Source organism: Ahaetulla prasina, chromosome 1 (assembly GCF_028640845.1).
Source record: "Ahaetulla prasina isolate Xishuangbanna chromosome 1, ASM2864084v1, whole genome shotgun sequence".
NCBI classification, from domain to species: Eukaryota; Metazoa; Chordata; class Lepidosauria; order Squamata; family Colubridae; genus Ahaetulla; species Ahaetulla prasina.
The window spans coordinates 365,234,782-365,256,600 of NC_080539.1; the positions used below are offsets into that span (position 1 = coordinate 365,234,782).

General features: G+C 44.5%; 2 protein-coding genes across 6 annotated transcripts in view; one reads left to right on the top strand and one right to left on the bottom strand.

Annotated features, from left to right (window-relative positions):
* SLC25A42 (solute carrier family 25 member 42) overlaps positions 1 to 18,643 on the bottom strand; it is a 62,253-nt gene extending 43,610 nt beyond the window's left edge. The window contains exon 1 of one of the 3 annotated variants that reach the window (XM_058163438.1): positions 18,532 to 18,643. The gene's annotated coding sequence lies outside the window, so the exon portion shown is untranslated. Of the gene's footprint in view, positions 1 to 7,263; positions 7,328 to 18,531 lie in introns of those variants that run through there. The other 2 variants (XM_058163439.1, XM_058163440.1) reach the window with 2 other exon arrangements.
* A 195-nt stretch (positions 18,644 to 18,838) lies between these two features.
* Positions 18,839 to 21,819, top strand: part of LOC131188281 (uncharacterized) — a 28,957-nt gene continuing 25,976 nt past the window's right edge. For all 3 annotated transcript variants that reach the window (XM_058163442.1, XM_058163443.1, XM_058163444.1), the window contains exon 1: positions 18,839 to 18,893. The gene's annotated coding sequence lies outside the window, so the exon portion shown is untranslated. The remainder of the gene's footprint in view (positions 18,894 to 21,819) is intronic.

The window sequence follows — 21,819 nt, forward strand, 5'->3', positions numbered from 1 at the left end:
GAACATGGCTTCCAGTAAGAGGAAATCATGACTTCCTTTCATAGGTGAAGAGACAACAGGTTGAATCTGAGTCTTGTATAACTGGAGGGGGGAAAAGCCATCTGTAGGCAAGTTACCTCAGACAATTCCAGGCTAGCAGGGAAGACGAAGTCATACACCACAAACAAATCTTTTTTTCCCTCTGAATTATGACAAGTCCAGTTTGTTTTCAAACTTGTTCGGCAGGTTGACTGAAATGCAACTCACCTGACTTGGATAATTCACCTTCGGTTTGCTAATACCATATTACACAAATACACAAAGCAGAGGCAAAGGGCAACAAAATATTCTGCTGTAGAATAACGCAATGGTAAAAAGAATAGTGGGGAAGAATCACAGGGATGAAGAAGCTGCAGTAAGAGAGATATTGAAGAGTTTTTCCTGAACGTGTTTTCATGCTTCGACAGTTAAAGGTTCTTACCCAAGAAGTCTTCTAACGTTACTTAAAACTATGGATAGAACATAGGTTTGTGGAATGTTTCTGTTGTGTCTTGCCCGCCCTAAGAGCAGCCGGGGCCTTCTTATCTGCTCCCGAACACGGAGGAATGTATGCCTCCCGGCCCCAGTCCTGGCTCCATGCCCAGACAAACTGCAGAAGAAGGAGCACCTCCCGGCCCCAGCCCTGACTCCATGCCCAGGCAAACGGAGCAGCTAGACCCCTCCCCCTCCTCCACAGCATGTGAGCCTGAGGAAAGTTTATTTCCAACAGCTGCTGATTGGAGTGACCCTCGCATCAGAAGATTGGATAGGCGGAGGCAACAGAAGGAAGGGAGGGGCAGGCCTTAATGAGTGCTGAGTCATGGAGCCACACCCCATGGCCTATATAAAGGATCTGCTTTCTGGCAGTCTCTGAGTCAGGCAAAAGTCGAACTTATCTTGCTGAAGTCACTTACTGGTCTCCTGCCTGCTCTGAGGACTTTGCTAGGACTTTGGGCAGAGCTGCAGAGGCAAGCCTGATTCGGATTTCCCTGACCCGGCCGTCAGCGGAGGAGTGGGACACGACAGTTTCTTCCTTGTTTTGCTAAAATCTTGTACTTTATCAAAAACAGAGCCCAGGAATAGAATAGAATAGAATAGAATAGAATAGAATAGAATAGAATAGAATAGAATAGAATAGAATAGAATAGAATAGAACAACAGAGTTGGAAGGGACATTGGAGGTCTTCTAGTCCAATCCCTTGCTTAGGCAGGAAACCCTACACCAGACAAATGGTTATCCAACATCTTAAAAACTTCCAGTGTTGGAGCATTCACAACTTCTGGAGGCAAGTTGTTCCACTCATTAAACACGATAGTCCTCGACTAATGACCATAAGTTAAGGTTATAAGTCATCAAGGTTATATAACCGTGATGGCGAATCTATGGCATGCATGCCACCCATATCTGTGGGCACACGAGCATTGCCGTAGCTGAGCTCCAGTACACATGCATGCGCTGGCCAGCTGATTTTCGAGTCTTTCGGGCCCACCGGAAGTCAGGAAATGGGCCATTTCCAGCCTCCAGAGGGCCTCTGGCAGGGTGGGAAAGGCCCTTCTTGCCCTCCCCAGGCTCCTAGAAAGCCTCTGGTACCTGGGAAGGATGAAAAATGGCCCTATCTGACCCACCATGCCATCCCGTGCCAAAAACAGGAGGAAACATGGGGGCAGGGTTGTGCGCGATGCGGGGGGGGGGCTGGGCGCATTGAATTATGGGTGTGGGGACGTGCGCGAGAGACCCCCCCCCACGCTCCCCCCACTTTTGGCACATGACAGCAAAAAGGTTAGCCATCACTATTATATAACATTATAAGGGTCATTAAGCGGGTCATCATGTGACCACACCTGATTTTACAACCATTTTTGCAGCAGTTATTAAGTGAACATAGCGGTAAAATGAATGCCACGGATGTTAAGCAAACCCATTATTTGCAATGGGCATTTTTTTGCTGGTAACCAGAAGTAAACATTGGTTTCCAGCAATTTTTTTTGTAATTGTATCTGCAAACAGTTGTAATGGCTGCTGAGTGCCCAGAATGGAATGAATGAATGCGCCAAGGGTGACACACGGTCATCGGAACTTCGAATCTGGGTCGTAAGTACATTTTTGGGGTCTGCCGAAACCAAGCAGTCACTAAGTGACCAGTCATAAGTCAAGGACTATCTGTAAGCTCCTAACAGTACAGCCAAAATACACCACACAGACCATTCAATAAATGATTCCCCTCTACATAAACCACTCTGAGCATCATATTAGGGACTTCCTCTAAATAAAAAAACTCCCTGTAGTCCTATTCAGGGTACAGTCAGGGCAACTTTACTGACTGGATGCCCTTCCTGATGCCTACTTGTTCTCAGCAGTTATTTTTTCTGTTGGCTCTAGAAATATCTCCCACTACCTAGGATTGAACTCTCAACCTTTCGAACGAAAGTTGAGCATCTTCATCACTAAGCCACCACACAGCTCAGGGACTGCTACTAAATGCTCTTCAAGAAGAAAGCAGTACCTTATTACAATCTCATATTTATGCATCAATCTGATAATCTGCAAATGGCAAGACTTGAAGAAGACAGATTACACCTATCAGCTGGGACATAAATTTAATAAATAATAATAAATAATAAAATGGAGCACAGAAGCAGAATGGGCTGACACATTCTCCAAACCAGCTCAGAACACCAAAAGAGGAAAGGTTATTTATATTCTGCTACCAGTTTCAGAAAACCTACTCATTTACTATATAGATCAGTGTTTCTCAACTTTAGGAACTTTAAGATGCATGGACTTCAACTCCCAGAATTCTCCAGCTAGCATGCATCTTAAAGTTCCTGAGGTTGAGAAACCCTGATATAGAATGCCATGAAATCCTGGTGAGCTTTATGCTATCTCAGGTTTTCAAGGGAAAAAAAGCAGTTGCTGCAACCTAAAATAGATCTTGATTTATACCTAACAGCCCGCAAGTTCTAATACCACAATCTGTTGTGGCTCCAGCCCCCACCCACCCGGGCCTGGCCCCCTGCCAGAGAGTGACTCAGAGAGTGAGGGGGAAGGGCTGTCAGGGCTCCCCTCTGCAGGGCCGGCCTCTCTGGCTCAGCTCCAGGAGCCAGAGGCAGGCCAGGTAGAGGAGGTGACAAGGCCTCTGTCTCCTGTATCTCCCCCCGCCCAGGCAATGCTTCCAGACCCAGCTGTGGACAATCAGTCCTGGTTAGATCCCAGGTTTCGTAGACAAGAGGCGGGAACAACAAGGTGGGGCAGGCCTAGAGAGTGCTGAGAGTGCTGAGTCACGGAGCCACACCCCACAGGGTATAAAAGCAGGAGGGGCTGTTCTACTACTTCGTGATGGACAAAACAAACTGACTGGAGAAAACTTGAGCTGAACTAGTTGACTGAGCATTTGGCCTGGATTGCTGTTTGTTCCTGACTTCCTGGTTGCTCCGGTAATGAGCTTCTGTGACGCCGGCATCAGGGAAGATAAAGAAAACCTTGGCAGACGTTCGCTGGTCTGCTGCCAGAGCTGATAGCTGCCGTGGATTAAATTGCTGGCTAATTGAGTCAGTTCATGTGTCTCCCGGACTGAGGTGGGGGGGACAGAACACAATCTTTCAGTCTATACTACAGTTCAGGTTTGAGTAAATCCAGCAATCTAGAATTGAAAGGAGCTATTTAGGCCAGTGGTTGCTTTTTTTTTTTTATTTGCATTTATATCCCGCCCTTCTCCAAAGACTCAGGGCGGCTTACACTATGTCAAGCAATAGTCTTCATCCATTTGTATATTATATACAAAGTCAACTTATTGCCCCCAACAATCTGGGTCCTCATTTTACCTACCTTATAAAGGATGGAAGGCTGAGTCAACCTTGGGCCTGGTGGGGCTTGAACCTGCAGTAATTGCAAGCAGCTGCTGTTAATAACAGACTGTCTTACCAGTCTGAGCCACAGAGGCCCTTTTTCAAACTTGGAAACTTTAGGATATGTGGACTTCAACTCTCAGAATTCACCAACATGATCCACATCAGAGGTGGGTTTCAGCAGGTTCTGACCAGTTCTGGAGAACCGGTAGTGGAAATCTTGAGTAGTTCGGAGAACCGATAGTAAAAATTCTGACTGGCCCGGCCCTCATCTATTCTCTGTCTCCCAGGTCCCAGCCAATTTGGAGGAAATAGAGATTTTACAGTATCCTTCCCCTGCCATGCCACCAAGCCATGCCCACCTATCTATGCCATGCCCACTAAGCCATGCCCATAGAACCAGTAGTAAAAAAATTTGAAACCCACCACTGGTCCACAAACTTGCCAGTTTGAAAGCCACTGATTTAAGCTTTGAATCTAATACATTGCTCAGATGAGTAACCCAGATTCAAGAATCCTTAGCAGATGGTTCTACCCTTCGCCTGAATACTTCCAGTGAAAGTAAGCCCACTCTCTCTGATTCATTGGTTCCACTGCCAACATCCTCTTCCTGTTTTTGTTTTTTTTTCAAACCATGAATTCCTATAACTTGGGATACCTGTTCTGAATCCTATACTTTAGAATGAGAAAGAATAAATTTTCTTTCTTTTTATGGGGGGTCAAATATTTTTCAAATACAGTAGCCCTGGATTTACAACAGTTCATTTATTTATTTTATTTATTTATTATTTATTAATCAAATTTTTATACCGCCCTTCTCCCGAAGGACTCAGGGCGGTTTACAGCCAAGTAAAAATAGCAAACAAAATAAATACAGAATAAAATACTATTTAAAAAACTGATTCAATTTGGCCCAAGTTAAAATATCACTAAAAGAATAAAACCCACTATAATTAAAACCAAATGGTATCTAAAACCCTATGCCAGACCTGCACGGATGAACAAATATGTCTTCAGCTCGCGGCGGAAGGTTCGAAGGTCCGGAAGTTGGCGAAGTCCTGGGGGAAGTTCGTTCCAGAGGGTGGGAGCCCCCACAGAGAAAGCCCTACTTCTGGGGGCCACCAGCCGACATTGTTTGGCGGACGGCACCCTGAGGAGTCCCTCTCTGTGAGAGCGCACGGGTCGGTGAGAGGCAATCGGTGGCAGTAGGCGGTCCTGTAAGTAACCCGGCCCTAAGCCATGGAGCGCTTTAAAGGTAGTAATCAACACCTTGAAGTACACCCGGAAGACCACAGGTAGCCAGTGCAGCCTGCGCAGGAGTGGTGTCACATGGGAGCCACGAGAGGCTCCCTCTATCACCCGCGCAGCTGCATTCTGAACTAACTGGAGCCTCCGGGTGCTCTTCAAGGGGAGCCCCATGTAGAGAGCATTGCAGTAATCCAAGCGAGAGGTAACAAGAGCATGAGTGACCGTGCATAAGGCATCCCGGTCAAGGAAGGGGCGCAACTGGCGAATCAGGGAAACCTGATAGAAAGCTCTCCTGGATACGGTCGTCAGATGGTCTTCGAAAGACAACCGCCCATCCAGGAGAACACCCAAATTGCGCACCCTTTCCATCGGGACCAGTGACTCGCCCCCAACAGTCAGCCGCAATTGCAGCTGACTGAACCGGGGTGCCGGCATCCACAGCCACTCCGTCTTGGAGGGATTGAGCTTGAGCCTGTTTCTCCCCATCCAGACCCGTACGGCTTCCAGACACCGGGACAGTACATCGATAGCTTCGTTAGGGTGGCCTGGGGTGGAAAAGTACAGCTGCGTATCATCAGCGTACAGTTGGTACCTCACCCCAAAACCACTGATGATCTCACCCAATGTGTCGTGGCCCACTCCTCCGCTGACGGCCGGGTCAGGGAAATCCGAATCAGGCGTGCCTCTGCAGCTCTGCCAAAGTCCTAGCAAAGTCCTCAAGGCAGGCAGGAGACCAGAAAGTGACTTCAGCAAGATATGTTAGACTTTGCCTGACTCAGAGACTGCCAGAAAGCAGGTCCTTTATATAGGCCATGGGGTGTTGCTCCATGACTCAGCACTTATCCAGGCCTGCTCCTCCCTTCCTTCTGACGCCGCCGCCTATCAATTCTTCTGAAGCGAGGGTCACTCCAGTCGGCAGCTGTTAGTAATTGACCTCCCTCAGGCTCACAGGCTGTGGGGGAGGGGGAGGGGTCTAGTTGCTCCGTTTGCCTGGGCATGAAGCCAGAGCTGGGGGCTGGAGGTGCTTCCTCCTCCTCAGCCTGTCTGGGCATGGAGCCAGGGCTGGGGCCGGGAGGCATACTAGGACATTCCTCAGCGTTCGGAAGCAGATAAGAAGGCCCCGGCTGCGGTGAGAGCGGGCAAGACACAACACAATGGCTTCATATAGATGTTGAACAGGAGAGGCGAGAGAATCGACCCCTGCGGCACCCCACAAGTGAGGCGCCTCGGGGTCGATCTCTGCCCCCCTGTCAACACCGTCTGCGACTGGTCAGAGAGGTAGGAGGAGAACCACTGATAAACGGTGCCTCCCACTCCCAAACTTACCGTATTTTTCGGAGTATAAGATGCACCTTAGTTTTTGAGGAGGAAAATAAGAAAAAAGCTGATTGGCAGGTGGATTGGCCTCTCCAAATACTCCCAATCAGTTGTTTCCAGAGGTGAATTTTAACAACAGGTTCCTTGGTTGTGAACTCTGTGCCTTGCTCGTTTTTGCTTTTTTTTTTTGCCTTTGAAACTCTGTTTCAGAAAAAACTTTTTTCTGCCTCTGAAAGCCTCCAAAACAGAGCTTCAGAAAAAAAGCCTCTGAAGCTCTGTTTGGGGCTTTTTTTCTGAAGCTCTGTTTGGGGGCTTCTTTTCTGAAGCTGTTTGGGGGTTTCTTTTCTGATGCTTTTTTCAGCCTCTGAAACCTCCATTTGAGAAGCTGGGTGGGGCTACATTTGGAGTATAAGACGCAGCCAGATTTTCACCCTCTTTTTGGGGGGAAAAAGGTGCGTCTTATACTCCAAAAAATACGGTAATAACCGTTTGAAGTTACAATGGCACTGAAGAATGGCACTTATGACCATTTTTCGCACTTATGACCGCTGTAGCATCAAAATTCAGATGCTTGGCAACTGGGTTATATTTATGACGGTTGCCATGTCCCGGGGTCATGTGATCACCTTTTGCAACCTTCTGACAAAGCAAAGTCAAGGGGAAAGCCAGATTCACTTAAAACAACCGTGTTGCTAACTTAACAGCTGCAGTGCTTCACTTAACAACCATGGCAAGAAAGGTCTTAAAACAGGGCAAAACTCACTTAACAACTGTCTCGCTTAGCAACAGATATTTTGGGATCAACAGGGGTTGTAAGTCGAGGAGTGCTTGTACCTCAAGGGAAAATGCATGTTTTGTGGGAGACTGCATCCTCTCTTTGCATCCGTGAGTTGTTTGACCTGTAAGCAAATTAGTGGGGGGGAAAAGATAAGGAGAAGGGTCTTTACACACTTCCTGTATTGTTTTTCACTACTATAAATGAATGCGTTTAAACCAGGGGTCTCCAACCTTGGCAACTTTAAGACTTGTGGACTTCAACTCCCAGAATCCCTCAGCCAGCAAAGCTGGCTGAGGAATTCTGGGAGTTGAAGACCACAAGTCTTAAAGTTGCCAAGGTTGGAGACCCCTGGTTTAAAAGACAAAAGACGACTATCCTATCCTTCACACTCTCTCTTGTGAGTCCCTCTCTTTAAGATGAGGTTTAAATAAAAGAAAAGCTTTTCTATTCTTATAAATCTCTTAATATACTAGAAAGAGTGCAGAGAAGACCAACATAGATGATTAGGGCACTGGAGGCTAAAACATATGAAGAACAGTTGCAGGAACTCGGTATGTCTAGTTTAATAAAAAGAAGGACTAGGGGAGACATGATAGCAGTGTTCCAATATCTCAGGGGTTGCCACAAAGAAGAGAGAGTCGGGCTGTTCTCCAAAGCACCTGAGGGCAGGACAAGAAGCAATGGATGGAAACTGATCAAAGAAAGAAGTAACTTAGAACTAAGGAGAAATTTCCTGACAGTTAGAACAATTAATAAGTGGAACGACTTGCCTGCAGAAGTTGTGAATGCTCCAACACTGAAAATTTTTAAGAAAATGTTGGATAATCATCTGACTGAGATGGTGTAGGGTTTCCTGCCTGGGCAGGGGGTTGGACTAGAAGGCCTCCAAGGTCCCTTCCAACTCTGTTGTTATATTATATTATATATTATACTACTTCAACTTCAAATGCAATGAATGTCTGTTTGCGTTCAGGGACCGTTGGATACACTGCACACAGTACTCTACATCCAAGATGTGTTATCTTTATAATGGGACGTTCTGCTAATCATTCAGTATTCTTTCAGCACACTATTGATATTTAGGGGCACATCCCTATGACAGAGGTGAGCAACTATGGCCCTTTTATGACTTGTGGACTTCAACTCCCAGAATTCATCAGCCAACATGGCTGGCTCAGGAATCTTGACAGTTGAAGTCCACAAGCCATAAAAAGGCCATAGTTCCCCACCCCTGCCCTACGAGAATGAATTCAAAATTCCAACAATTTTACCCACCTTTTAAAATGCCACATGTAAACAATTACGTTGAGGAGGATGCCAGGGGATTGGTAATTATTGAAGGACTGGATTAGGACCAAGTTAAAGTCTACCCTTAGCTATGGAAGTTCATTAAGTGAGCATGGGTCATGCACTAACTCTTAAGTCTAATTAATTACTCCATGGGGAGTAATTTTTTTTTGGGTGGGGGGAGAATTGGGAGGAAGGAATGATATTTAAACTTGCAGAATTCCTAATCAGTGGAAGACGGCTTCAAGGTATTGGTTACCACCTTTAAAGCGCTCCATGGCTTAGGACCGGGCTACTTACGGGACCATCTACTGCCGGCTTCTATCTCCCAGCGTCCAGTGCGTTCCCACAGAGAGGGACTCCTCAGGGTGCCGTCAGCCAAACAGTGTCGACTGGCGGCCCCCAGGGGGAGGGCCTTCTCTGTGGGGGCTCCTACCCTGTGGAACGAGCTTCCCCTTGGGCTTCGACAACTACCTGACCTTAGGACCTTTCGCTGTGAACTTAAAACCTATTTATTTCGTATGGCTGGACTGGCCTGATTTTTAAATTTTAAATTTTAATTGAATTTTGATGGGTTTTAAATTTCTGTAATTTTATGGGGTGTAATGTTATTTTAAATTTCCTGGCTAGTTGAATAAGTTTCTTAAGGGTTGTTTTAATATTGTGTATGTTTCTGTTTGTATTTTACTTGCCTGTTCACTGCCCTGAGTCCTTCGGGAGAACGGCGGTATACAAATTAAAATATTATTATTATTATTTATTATTATTAATTGAGGATCGCCCCAAGGATCTAAAGCTTGGTTTAGAACAGGGGTGTCAAACTCAAGGCCCAGGGGCTGGATCTGGCCCGTGGGGTGCTTAGATTTGGCCCACAGGGACACCTCCATTTTCATTGACAGAAAGTTGCAGGATGGCCTTTTCGCTGCAGGCTGCTTGGGCCACCACAAGCACACCTGACACAAGTGAGGTCGAGTTGCCCACGCCCACCCTGGCCCCCCTGAGGTCAAACACAACCCCGATGCAGCCCTCAAGGAAATCGAGTTTGACACCCCTGGTTTAGAACAATGTTTCTCAACCCTGGCAACTTTTAATATTTACAGTTGCCAAGGGCGAGACACCCTGCTTTAGAATGGAAGTTTATCCACCCCATTCCTTAAGCAAACATCTTATTGTTCTCAAGATTTTTACTGTTCGTGTTATTGCCGGTTCTCCACAGCACCGCAACTGTCCCAAAGTTTTCTTTTTAAAAAGAAAATCAGAATTCAAATTCACCTGAGGAGATTAAAGGCAGGACTTGCTCTGCCCAGTATCTAGTAACCCCAGTCTTGGTTTTGAAATCTTAACCTGGTTACATAGGAGTTCCACAACGTGAAGGTGGGAGGGAAGGAACTCAGATAAATATCAACGCAGGAATAAAGAAATCCGAGCACGTGAATAAATGAAGTATCAAATTATTTATTTATGTTCCACCTTTATTATTTTTACAAATAACTCAAGGTGGTGAACATACCCCACACACCTTCCTTCTCCTATTTTCCCCACAACAACAACGCTGTGCAGGTGGGTTGGGCTGAGAGAGAGAGGGACAGGCGCATAATCTCCCAAGAAGCTTTCGTGCCTAAGGCAAGACTAGAACTCTCAGTTTCCTAGAATGAATGGCCTAAAGTTATCCAGCGTCTTTTATGTCCAAGGCAGGACTAGAAATCAAAGTCTCCTGAGGATTGGCCCAAAGTCACCCAACTGGTTTTCATGGCTAAGGCGGGACTTGAACTCACAGTCTCTCACTTTTTAGCCTGGTGTCTTAACCACTAGACCAGGAGTGTCAAACTCGATTTCATCAGGGTTGTGTTTGCCCTCGGCGGCCGGAGTAGGCATGGCCAGCTCAATGTCACTCATGGCGGTGGCGGACTGAATGCTTTGCCAGCGAAAATGGGCTCCTGCAACCCTCTATTAGTGAAAACGGAGCTTGGGAGGGCGGTGTGCGGCCCTCCCAAGCTCCATTTTCACTGGCAGAAGCACTGCGGGCCGGTCCTTTACTGTCTCCAGTGCGGCCCCTGGGCCAAACCTAAGCATCTGAGGGCCAGATGCAGCCCATAGGCTTATTATTATTATTATTATTATTATTATTATTATTATTATTATTATTATTATTATTATTATTATTATTATTATTATTATTATTTAGATTTTTATACCGCCCTTCTCCCAAAGGACTCAGGGCGGTTCACAGCCAATATAAAACAATAACAATTTACAACTAAAACAGAGATTAAAAAACTTATTATATAATTGGCAAAATTTAAAACATTTAGACCTAAAAACATTTAGGCCTTGAGTTTGACAGCCCTGCACTAGAGTTTGAGTTTGACAGCCCTGCACTACACCAAACTGCAGCACTCTGCTTTTTTGTGGATAGCATACTAGCTTAGAAGAAGAGTGTCTTGCCTTCATTCAGCTTAGAAGGGGATGCAGCCCTTAGCTGGTAAATATTTCTATAGATGAGTAATTTTTGCAAGCTCATTTTCAACATTAGTTACACATTCTGGTAAATATTCAATACAATCTGTAATTTTTTTTTCTTACATGCTGGAATTCTTACAGAGAATCCAGCGGCTAAATGTTCCAGCTGGCATCTCTTTTTCCTCCCCAACCCAATTTTTGCTAGTTGAGAAAACTTTTCCATTTCACCTCTCAGTGTGGAAATAACCTTTGCTTCCACAACATCTATATAAACTTTCAGGACAAGAGCAGTTTGTCTGACGTTCGAATCTTTTGAAAGTTTTGGGAAGAGATATGTAGAAATCGCTCCCAGAGAATCAACAACTGAGAGCAATTAAAAGAGACAGAGCAGTCGCACCTAGAAAACAGGAAGGATAAATAAACCTTCCTGAAGTCAAGAACACAAAAAGAATTAACCTGGCATGGTTACAAAATCAATGCCTAAACTAGACAAGCCAACATGATAATAAAGAAAACTGAGAATGAACTGAAAAGGAGAGAAATAAGCATTTTCAATAGTGGCAATGCCTAGAAAAGATCAGTGTAAATTCCTAAGTAGTTCTTGTCAGCCAGTTCACCAGAAGTTATACCCTCTGGATCAGTGATTACCAACTGGTGGTCTGTGGACCACTGGTGGTCCGCGAGAAAATTTTGGTGGTCCGCAGAAAAATTATTTGCATTTTTAATATTACACTAAATCAGGGGTCCTCAAACTACGGCCCCTGGACTGGATGCATGCAATGAACGCTTGTGTTGCTGCAGGTAGTCTCCCCCTTTGGGGCCTTCTTGTGTGGGTTGGAGGGGGGAAGAAATTCTGACTTGGGGTCTGCTTCAGTCTCCTGGCGCAGGACTTTGGGCGAAGGCTGGAGGGAAGTGCCGCTGGTGGCAAAGAGCCAGAGGGGCCTTGTTCCAGTGGGACTGCCTCATGGCCTGGAACTGGCTGACCATCTCAACCCGCTGAGCCTCCAGACCTGCGGGAGTACCTGGCCTTGCACTCCCGCAGGTTTTCCCTCTGTTTGGAAAGCCTATGCTCCTAGTCCTCAGTGAGGTGCTTCTGCTGAGCCTCCTTCTCAATCAGATCCAATTTGAACTGAGCTGTTTTGCCAACTCTTTCTCATGGTGGCTGTTTATCTCCAACAAGCACTTCCTGTTGGGGCCTTAAGGAGCCCAGATGGGGAGGCGAGGAGTGACTGGCTCCAAGTAGAGGCCAGCGAGGCATCCCTTGATTTTTGAGTGACATCGAGTTCATGCTCACCCAGTCATATGACTAGCTAGCCACGCCCACCCAGCCGGTCATTAGGCAGATCATATTAGTGGTCCATGGGATTTAAAATTATGAATTTAGTGGTCCTTGAGGTCCAAAAGGTTGGTGACCCCTGCTCTGGATGTTATCAGAATCCGCTTTACAACGGGAAAGCTAGACAGTGCAGATAGTCCTCCACTAACCACAGTTAATTTAGTGACCATTCAAAGTTACAAAGGAACCGAAAAATGTGACTTATGACTGTTTCTCACATGACCATTGCAACATCCCCATGGTCACGTGATCAAAATTCAGACACTTGGCAACTGACACATATTTATGACGGTTGCAGTGTCATAAATATGTCACGTGATCATCTTTTGCAACCTTCTGACAAGCAAAGTCAACGGGGAAGCCAGATTCACTTCACCGTGTTGCTAACTTTACAACTGCAGTGATTCACTTAAGAACTGTGGCAAGAAGGGCCATAAAATGGGGCAAAATTCACCAGACGTCCTTCTCACTTGGCAACAGAAATTCTGGGCTCAATTGTAGTTGTAAATCAAGGACTACCTGTACATTAAATGGATTGGCAATTATCAGTGATTTTACTAAGGCTTAATTAATGCTCTTGCTAGATCTTATATTTGAGGCTGATTTTAACTGTGTTGTTGTAATGTAGGTACTGGCGAGTCAATACAAAATGCTTGCATCTACCTCTGTTGGTCTTTGGGATGTATTGTTTAAATCAGGGGTCTCCAACCTTGGTCCCTTTAAGACTTGTGGACTTCAACTCCCAGACTCTGGGAGTTGAAGTCCATAAGTCTTAAAGGGACCAAGGTTGGAGACCCCTGGTTTAAATTATTAAAGGGGACTACCGTATATACTCGAGTATAAGCCGAGTTTTTCAGCACGTTTTTTGTGCTGAAAAACGTCCCCTCGGCTTATACTCGAGTATATACGGCTTATACTCGAGGTTTTTTTTTCTTCTTTTTTTCACATTATACCGGATGGCGGGCTTTTGCATTAGCGCGGGGAAGCCCTGCCGGTGCAGTGAGAGGGCGGGGCGGGGGAGCCGCCAGCCTTCTCGGCTGGGGGAGGGAGGGTTTCCCCGACCGGTAGCTGCCTCATTTCCCACCCTCGGCTTATACTCGAGTCCCCAGTTTACCCCAGTTTTTTGGGGTAAAATTGGGGACCTCGGCTTATACTCGGATCGGCTTATATTCGAGTATATACGGTAATTGTTTTAAATTATCAGTGAGCTAATTATTAGAGAAATAATGGGATTTTCTTTCCTGATTGGATGGAAATTGGCTGCGAATGCTCAAGATCTGGATTTCCTACACCAAACAATACAGGTAGTCCTCGACTTATGACCACAACTGAGCCAAACAATTCTGCTGCTAAGTAAAAACATTTCTTAAATGAATTTTGTCCCATTTTACGGCCTTTCTTAGCACAGTTGTTAAGTGCATCACTGCAGTTAGGAATACAGTTGCTAGGTGAATCTGGGTTCCGCCTTGACTTTGCCTGTCAGAAATTTGCAAAAGCTGATCACATGACCCCATGCGAGCCAATTGCCAAGCGTCTGAATTTTGATCACATGGCCACAGGGATGCTGCAACAGTTGTACGTGTGAAAAATGGGTCACAAACAGAGGTGGGTTTCAGCAGGTTCTGACCAGTTCTGGAGAACTGGTAGTGGAAATTTTGAGTAGTTCGAAAACCGGTAGTAAAAATTCTGACTGGCCCCACCTCCATCTATTCTCTGCCTCCCAAGTCCCAGCTGATGGGGAGGAAATGGGGATTTTGCAGTAACCTTTCCCTGCCACGCCACCAAGCCACACCCATAGAACCGGTAGTTAACAATTTTGAAACCCACCACTGATCACAAGTCACTTTTTTCAGTCGGATTGCAACTTTGAATGGTCACTAAATGAACTGTGGTAAGTCGAGGACTACCTCTGGTGGCTCAGCAGACTAAGTCTGTCTGTTATTAACACAGCTGCTTGCAATTACTGCAAGTTCAAGTCCCACCAGGCCCAAGGTTGACTTAGCCTTTCATCCTTTATAAGGTAGGTAAAATGAGGACCCAGATTGTTGGGGGCAATAAAAGTTGACTTTGTATATAATATACAAATGGATGAAGACTATTGCTTAACACTGTGTAAGCCGCCCTGAGTCTTCGGAGAAGGGCGGGATATAAATTCAAATTAAAAAATAATAATAATTAGTGGAATGTTGCAATGCGACTCAACAAGTGAACTCACAATTCAGATGCAAAAGGCAAATTAATTCAAAACACTGCTCAAAAATGGTGCTCATCATCGTGCAGCTAAGCATATTTTGCTCTCAGGGTTGTCCCATCACGCCAAGAACCATACAAGAAGACCAAGAGTTTTAGTCAGATCTGACTACCCCACCTCTGTGAAAATCAACGCCTTTAAGATAACCTGTTTTTATTGACTACAATTGGGGGAGAGAGAAAAAACATTGTGCAAGAGGAAAACAATGTTTCAGAATGTTACCCATGTAGGAATAATTTTTTAAAACATCTGCAGATTCTCAGTATTGAAAATCTAAACCATTCAACCAAAATGCACACAACAACAGAAAATATTTTAAGCTTCTGCAGCTAATTAAAACATATCGTTTTCAAGCATTGTTGACCGAGGCTATATCAATGGCAGTCATGAAGACTTCCTTGACAGCCAAGTCACCAAACAGCGATCTGAGAATTAAATACAAGGATCTCTGCAGAAAATAAAAATTGCATTTGTGTGTGTCAACCCCTAAACTTCGCAAGTTATACTTTTATCACCTCCCAACTAAAGTCAAAGCCGTAACACCAGAGCTTCATCAGCTGATTCAGCTACCAGCTTTATCTCCAACAATAGAGGGAATAGCATTGCTTATCTTCTCTATCCTTAAGAAAGGACATACCTACACACCCCTGTCACACTGTGATAGAAAAGAAGAAAAATGTCTAGGCCAATGCAAGATAGCCTGGAGAGGGAGGGGAGAAAGGAGGAAATTTTCCCTAAATTTGATTTGTTGCAGCCCCATTTTACTAAGCTCCATTGTACCCTAACCCCTTTTCTGAAATACAAGAATGTGCATTATACGAGGGGTCTCCAACCTTGGCAACTTTAAGACTTGTGCACTTCAACTCCCAGAATTCCTCGGCCAGCTTTGCTGGCCGAGGAACTCTGGGAATTGAAGTGCACAAATCTTAAAGCTGCCAAGGTTGGAGACCCCTGCTTTATACAAGTGGCCACTCATGCAGCTGTTTTTTATGGCTGGCAACAACTCTCAGCATTACCAATGGGAGCTAACGGCCCTAGCTAAAAGAAAGTTTTACAAAGAACACTAATGCTGCTGTATTCATGTATTCTTTGACATTCTTTTCAGCAGCGGAAAAAAAAACCAATTTTCACTGAATAACTATTGGTCTTTCTATTCCAGTGCTGCAGGCTCCGACTGGTGTCAATTTTAGCTTTGACAGAGAGAGGGGAGGATACCAGAGTTACTAAGAGCAAACCTTTACAAATAAAACCGATGTTTCACCAACTGAGTACATGGAATCTTTTCCTGCCATTAAAAACAGAAAATTCAGACGGTTTCACATGGACGGAGGGAAGGGGAGAGACACAGAGGGAAGTGAAGAAAAACTTATTCTAAATCTTTAGTCTTCAATCAAATATTTCTTGGTTTGTCAATTCAAGATTCCCTTATCAACAGGTTTAGGAGAGCCCCAAGCCTCTTTCTCGCTATTCCGAGATAACGGGGGCAACTTTATTCACTACTCGCCTCTTCCAATTGTGCATGAAAATAATTCATCCAAAAATAATTTCCATAAAATAAAAAAAGTCAGCATGATGTAAAGATTAATGACTTCTGAAGCTCACCGATCAAGCTAGCTACTCTTATTCAACCTAACTTCAGATGATCGATTCAAAAATAAAATACTGAACTCTTCTGAGGGGAAAAAAAAACCAGAGAGAAGGGAAGCTACAGATCGAATACCTCTGTTCACAAAATACTACTGAATAATAGACTAATTCTCCTTTGGGGGGTGGGGCTATACTAATATGGATTTTAGGAGTGGTGGTAAATTGCAACACTGAAAAAGAAAGCCAATATAATATGATTCCACCAAAGCTTGCAAAAGCAGTCATTTTAATGTTATGTACTTCAACAATCATTTTCTTAAAACTATGTTGAAAGTGCTATACAGTGTGTTATTACTGCAGATTTCTCTAGTTAGGGATTGGGGTACTTTCCTTATCCTCAAATGTTTGGAGCGAATGCTTAACAAAAAAATGACAGGAAGATTAACCATCTTTCCCCGGCTCAATTTTCCAGCTGTTCTTCTAAACAAGAGGTCAATTAACCTTAAGCTTTTCCCAACCACAAAGAATGGGGAATTAAACTTTGATCCTTCATCTCTTTCTCAAATGAATGCGGGTCAGATTTAAGCTTTTCAACCCTCTAGTTTCAACTAAGGGAGGAGCTAACCTGCAGCCTCCACTGCTTTTTAGCTAAAGGAACAACGAGACAAAAGAAACCCTTTTAATTCTTAACCCCCAGACAAAACCCCATTAAGAAGGGAAAGAGTGGGAAGGACCCCGGTTTTAAACATTTGTCATACTCCCATTTCAGTTCAAGAAAGAGGGGAAGTTATCCATTGCACTGCAGTTCAACAAGTTCATTCCTTTTCTACCTTATTTTTTGGGTGGGTGTGTGAAAGAAGATACAGGTTAATTGTCCCCCTAATTTAATTATATATTGTTTAGGTTGAAGGGGATTCCCTTCTCTATCCTGGATGGGAATGTGGGGCAAAAGCAAAGTGGCTTGTTGCAGACACAAAGGTCAACTATCAACAAAACGAGAAACACTCAAGTTTGGAAACCGCGTTAAGTTCAAGCCTCCTTCCCCAACTCAACTTAAGAGGAGGAAAAAGAGGGGAGCAACTCACCTTCAGCCTTGACCCCCTCCTTCCCCTCTCAAGGCAGAGGAGCGACTATAAACTGGTAAATGTGACTTTCCTTAACTGGGAAATATGAAGAAGGGAGAAACTCAAAGTTCTCCGCCTTTCGGGAGAAGCAATATTTGAATTAAAACCACCCGCATATTAGAACCAGGGGGTACATTTGCTTTTCTGCCCCCTCCATATCTTTTGCACCCTTCCTCCTCTAAAGAGAGGGGAAAGAAGAATTTGAGCCCCCTCTTTAAAATCCAAGGGGGAGGAGATGATCCCTCTAAAGTCCCTTCCTTATCAAGGGGTGGGGTGGGGGGCAATTTAGCCTTTATTCTCTCTCATCTGATCCAAATAAGTCTGAAGGTTTTCCCTTCCCTTTAGGAGAGTACAAATTAGCCACTGTCACATCAAGACTGGGGGGGGGGGGGATTTGGCTTTTAAATTACACGCCTCCCCCCCCACCTCCAGCCACAGCTCAGCAGTCTTGAAGTCCCCCATTTCAGTAGAATGAGAAGGACTTAAAAAACTTCCCTTCCCACTTGCCTTAATATCAACCCCCCCCAACTTGTCCCTAAAGAGGGGAGAAGCACTCAGACGACCCCCCTCTTATTTATTTATTTATTTATTTTGGAGGAAAGGGGAGCAACTCACCTTCAGCCTTGACCCCCTCCTTCCCCTCTCAAGGCAGAGGAGCGACTATAAACTGGTAAATGTGACTTTCCTTAACTGGGAAATATGAAGAAGGGAGAAACTCAAAGTTCTCCGCCTTTCGGGAGAAGCAATATTTGAATTAAAACCACCCGCATATTAGAACCAGGGGGTACATTTGCTTTTCTGCCCCCTCCATATCTTTTGCACCCTTCCTCCTCTAAAGAGAGGGGAAAGAAGAATTTGAGCCCCCTCTTTAAAATCCAAGGGGGAGGAGATGATCCCTCTAAAGTCCCTTCCTTATCAAGGGGTGGGGTGGGGGGCAATTAAGCCTTTATTCTCTCTCATCTGATCCAAATAAGTCTGAAGGTTTTCCCTTCCCTTTAGGAGAGTACAAATTAGCCACTGTCACATCAAGACTGGGGATTGGCTTTTAAATTACACGCCCCCCCCCCCACCCCCAGCCACAGCTCAGCAGTCTTGAAGTCCCCCATTTCAGTAGAATGAGAAGGACTTAAAAAACTTCCCTTCCCACTTGCCTTAATATCAACCCCCCCCAACTTGTCCCTAAAGAGGGGAGAAGCACTCAGACGACCCCCCTCTTATTTATTTATTTATTTATTTTGGAGGAAAGGGGAGCAACTGCATATCGCACATGCGCACTCACCCCTCCCTTCAGGTGCGTTTGCTCTTCCAGCTGCTGTCGCCACTGTCGTCTAGCCTCCTCTAGCCTCGTCCCTCCGAGACACGCCCCTTATGCTCTCCTCGTGGCCAATCAGCGCGGCCCGTTTCTAAAAGAGGCGGGGGTGGGAGGGGGACGAGGCGAAAACTAAGGGGAAGGAGGAAGGTCATCGCAGAGGAGGAGGGAGCTTCAGTTTGTGGGATTGGCTGCTGCTCTCGCCAATAGCGATAGAGAAAACGGATGCGGGCGGGTGGGGAAAGAAGGCTCAAAGCAGTCCTGGAGGAAGGCGCTCAACCGGGATGGGCGGGGTTTGGTGATGGAAGGCCACGCCTACAGGAAGATGGGTGGTGCGTAAATTTAGATGTCTGGTATTTTGTCTTGTTATGTCTTTTATCATTAATTTAAATCTGTGTGTATGTGTGTGTCTACACACACACACACACACACACACACACACATTAATGAGTTAACTATTTGGCTAATTTATGTATTGCTTAAGCTTTATTTGACGTTATTTATGCGTTGGTATTCATTACGAAAAAACTTAATATCAGAATATAGTGTGGCATGATAAATAATTTCACTAGGCATTTTACAAAGTAAATCTATATCTTGCCCAATAATTGAGTATCACTAATAAAATAGTATATGTTTGTAATTATATATGACACCACATATATGCCTATATATATAGAATAGAATAGAATAGAATAGAATAGAATAGAATAGAATTTGTATTGGCCAAGTGTGATTGGACACACAAGGAATTTGTCTTGGTGCATATGCTCTCAGTGTACATAAAAGAAAAGATACCTTCATCAAGGTACAACATTTACAACACAAATGATGATCATAGGGTACAATTTAACACTTAATGATACAACACTTAATGATAATCATAGGGTACAATTAAGCAATCAGGAACAATCAATATCAATATAAATCATAAGGATTACCAGCAACAAAGTTACAGTCATACATTCATAAGTGGAAAGAGATTGGTGATGGGAACGATGAGAAGATTGATAGTAGTGCAGATTTAGTAAATAGTTTGACAGTATTGAGGGAATTATTTGTTTAGCAGAGTAATGGCCTTCGGGAAAAAACTGTTCTTGTGTCTAGTTGTTCTGGTGTTCAATGCTCTATAACGTCGTTTTGAGGGTAGGAGTTGAAACAGTTTATGTCCTGGATGTGAGGGATCTGTAAATATTTTCACGGCCCTCTTTTTGATTCGTGGAATATACAGGTCCTCAATGGAAGGCAGATTGGTAGCAATTATTTTTTCTGCAGTTCTAATTATCCTCTGAAGTCTGTGTCTTTCTTGTTGGGTTGCAGAACCGAACCAGACAGTTATAGAGGTGCAGATGACAGACTCCATAATTCCTCTGTAGAACTGGATCAGCAGCTCCTTGGGCAGTTTGAGCTTACTGAGTTGGCGCAGAAAGAACTTTGTTGTCCTTTTTTGATGATTTTTTGATGTTAGCTGTCCATTTTAGATCTTGCAATATGATAGAACCTAGAAATTTGAAGGTTTCTACTGTTGATACTGTGTTGTCTAGTATTGTGAGAGATGGAATATATATATATTTGTGATAAACAATATAAATTATTTACCAAAATGTTCTACCTGTAAATTAATACTTTAATTTCAACCATAATAACACAAGGGCCATCATAAATTTAAACTCAATGTAATTTGCTCTAATCTTAATTGTAGGAAATATGACTTTTGCAATAGAGTAGTAAATGTCTGGAACACTCTACCTGATCCTGTTATTAGTCTCTCTAATCCCCATACCTTTTACCTTAAATTGTCTACTGTTTTGTTTTGTTTACATTTATATCCCGCCCTTCTCCGAAGACTCAGGGCGGCTTACAGTGTGTAAGACAATAGTCTCATTCTATTTGTATATTTACAAAATCAACTTATTGCCCCCCCAACAATCTGGGTCCTCATTTTACCTACCTTATAAAGGATGGAAGGCTGAGTCAACCTTGGACCTGGTGGGGCTTGAACCTGCAGTAATTGCAGGCAGCTGGTTTTAATAACAGGCTTCTTACAGCCTTGAGCCACCACGGCCCTACTGTGGACCTTTCACATTTCTTAAGAGGTCTCTAAGGGGGCGTGCATAAATGTATCAGCATGCCTACTGTCCCTGTCCTACTGTTCCCAATTATATGTAGTCATTCTATATGTTTATGGCTATGTTTTGCCTATTTATATCCCTTTTTTTGTTGCCAAATTTTTTTCATGTGTCCATGTCTGTGTCTACTCTGTTACTTGTTTTCTTGTATTTGTTGACAAATGAAATAAATAAATAAATATTGTCACAAGGCCATTTATGGACTACTGCAATGCTCTCTACATGGGGCTCCCCTTGAGGGGCATCCGGAGGCTACAGTTAGTCCAGAATGCAGCGGCGCGGGTGATTGAGGGAGCCCCTCGTGGCTCCCGAGTGACACCTATCCTGCGCCGGCTGCACTGGCTACCTGTGGCCTTCCGGGTGCGCTTCAAGGTGTTGGTGAATGTCTTTAAAGCGCTCCATGGCATAGGGCCGGGATACTTACGGGACCGCCTGCTGCTACCGAATACCTCTCACCGACCCGTGCGCTCTCACAGAGAGGGGCTCCTCAGGGTGCCATCGGCGCGACAGTGTCGTCTGGCGGCACCCCGGGGGAGGGCCTTCTCTGTGGGGCTCCGCCCTCTGGAACGAACTCCCCAGGACTTCGTCAACTTCCGGACCTCCAGACCTTTAGCATGAGCTTAAAACCTATTTATTCATCTGCGCTGGACTGGGTTAGTGTTTTAATGGGTTTTAATGGGTTTTTAGTTCCAAATTTTAATTCTGGCCAATTTTAATAAGTTTTTTAATTGTATTTTTAATCTGTATTTATAGTATTGTATTTTATTTGGCTGTGAACCGCCCTGAGTCCTTCGGGAGAAGGGCGGTATACAAATGTAAATAATAAATAAATAAATAAATAAATATTGATTAGCTTCTTACCTTGCCTTTATTTTTAGTGAGTAGAAGATGGCATATAAACTCCCACCTTGTTATTTCTCCACAACAACAATGCTGTGAGGTAGGTTGGAGAGAGAGAGGGAGGGAGGGAGAGTGAGTGAGAGGGAGAGTGAGAGAGAGGGAGAGAGGAGGGAGAGAGAGGAGAGGGAGGGAGACGGAGGGAGAGAGAGAGGAGGGAGAATGAGGGAGAGAGAGGAAGGGAGTGAGAGAGAGAGAGGGAGAAGAGAGACTAGCCAAAGTCTCTGCTGGC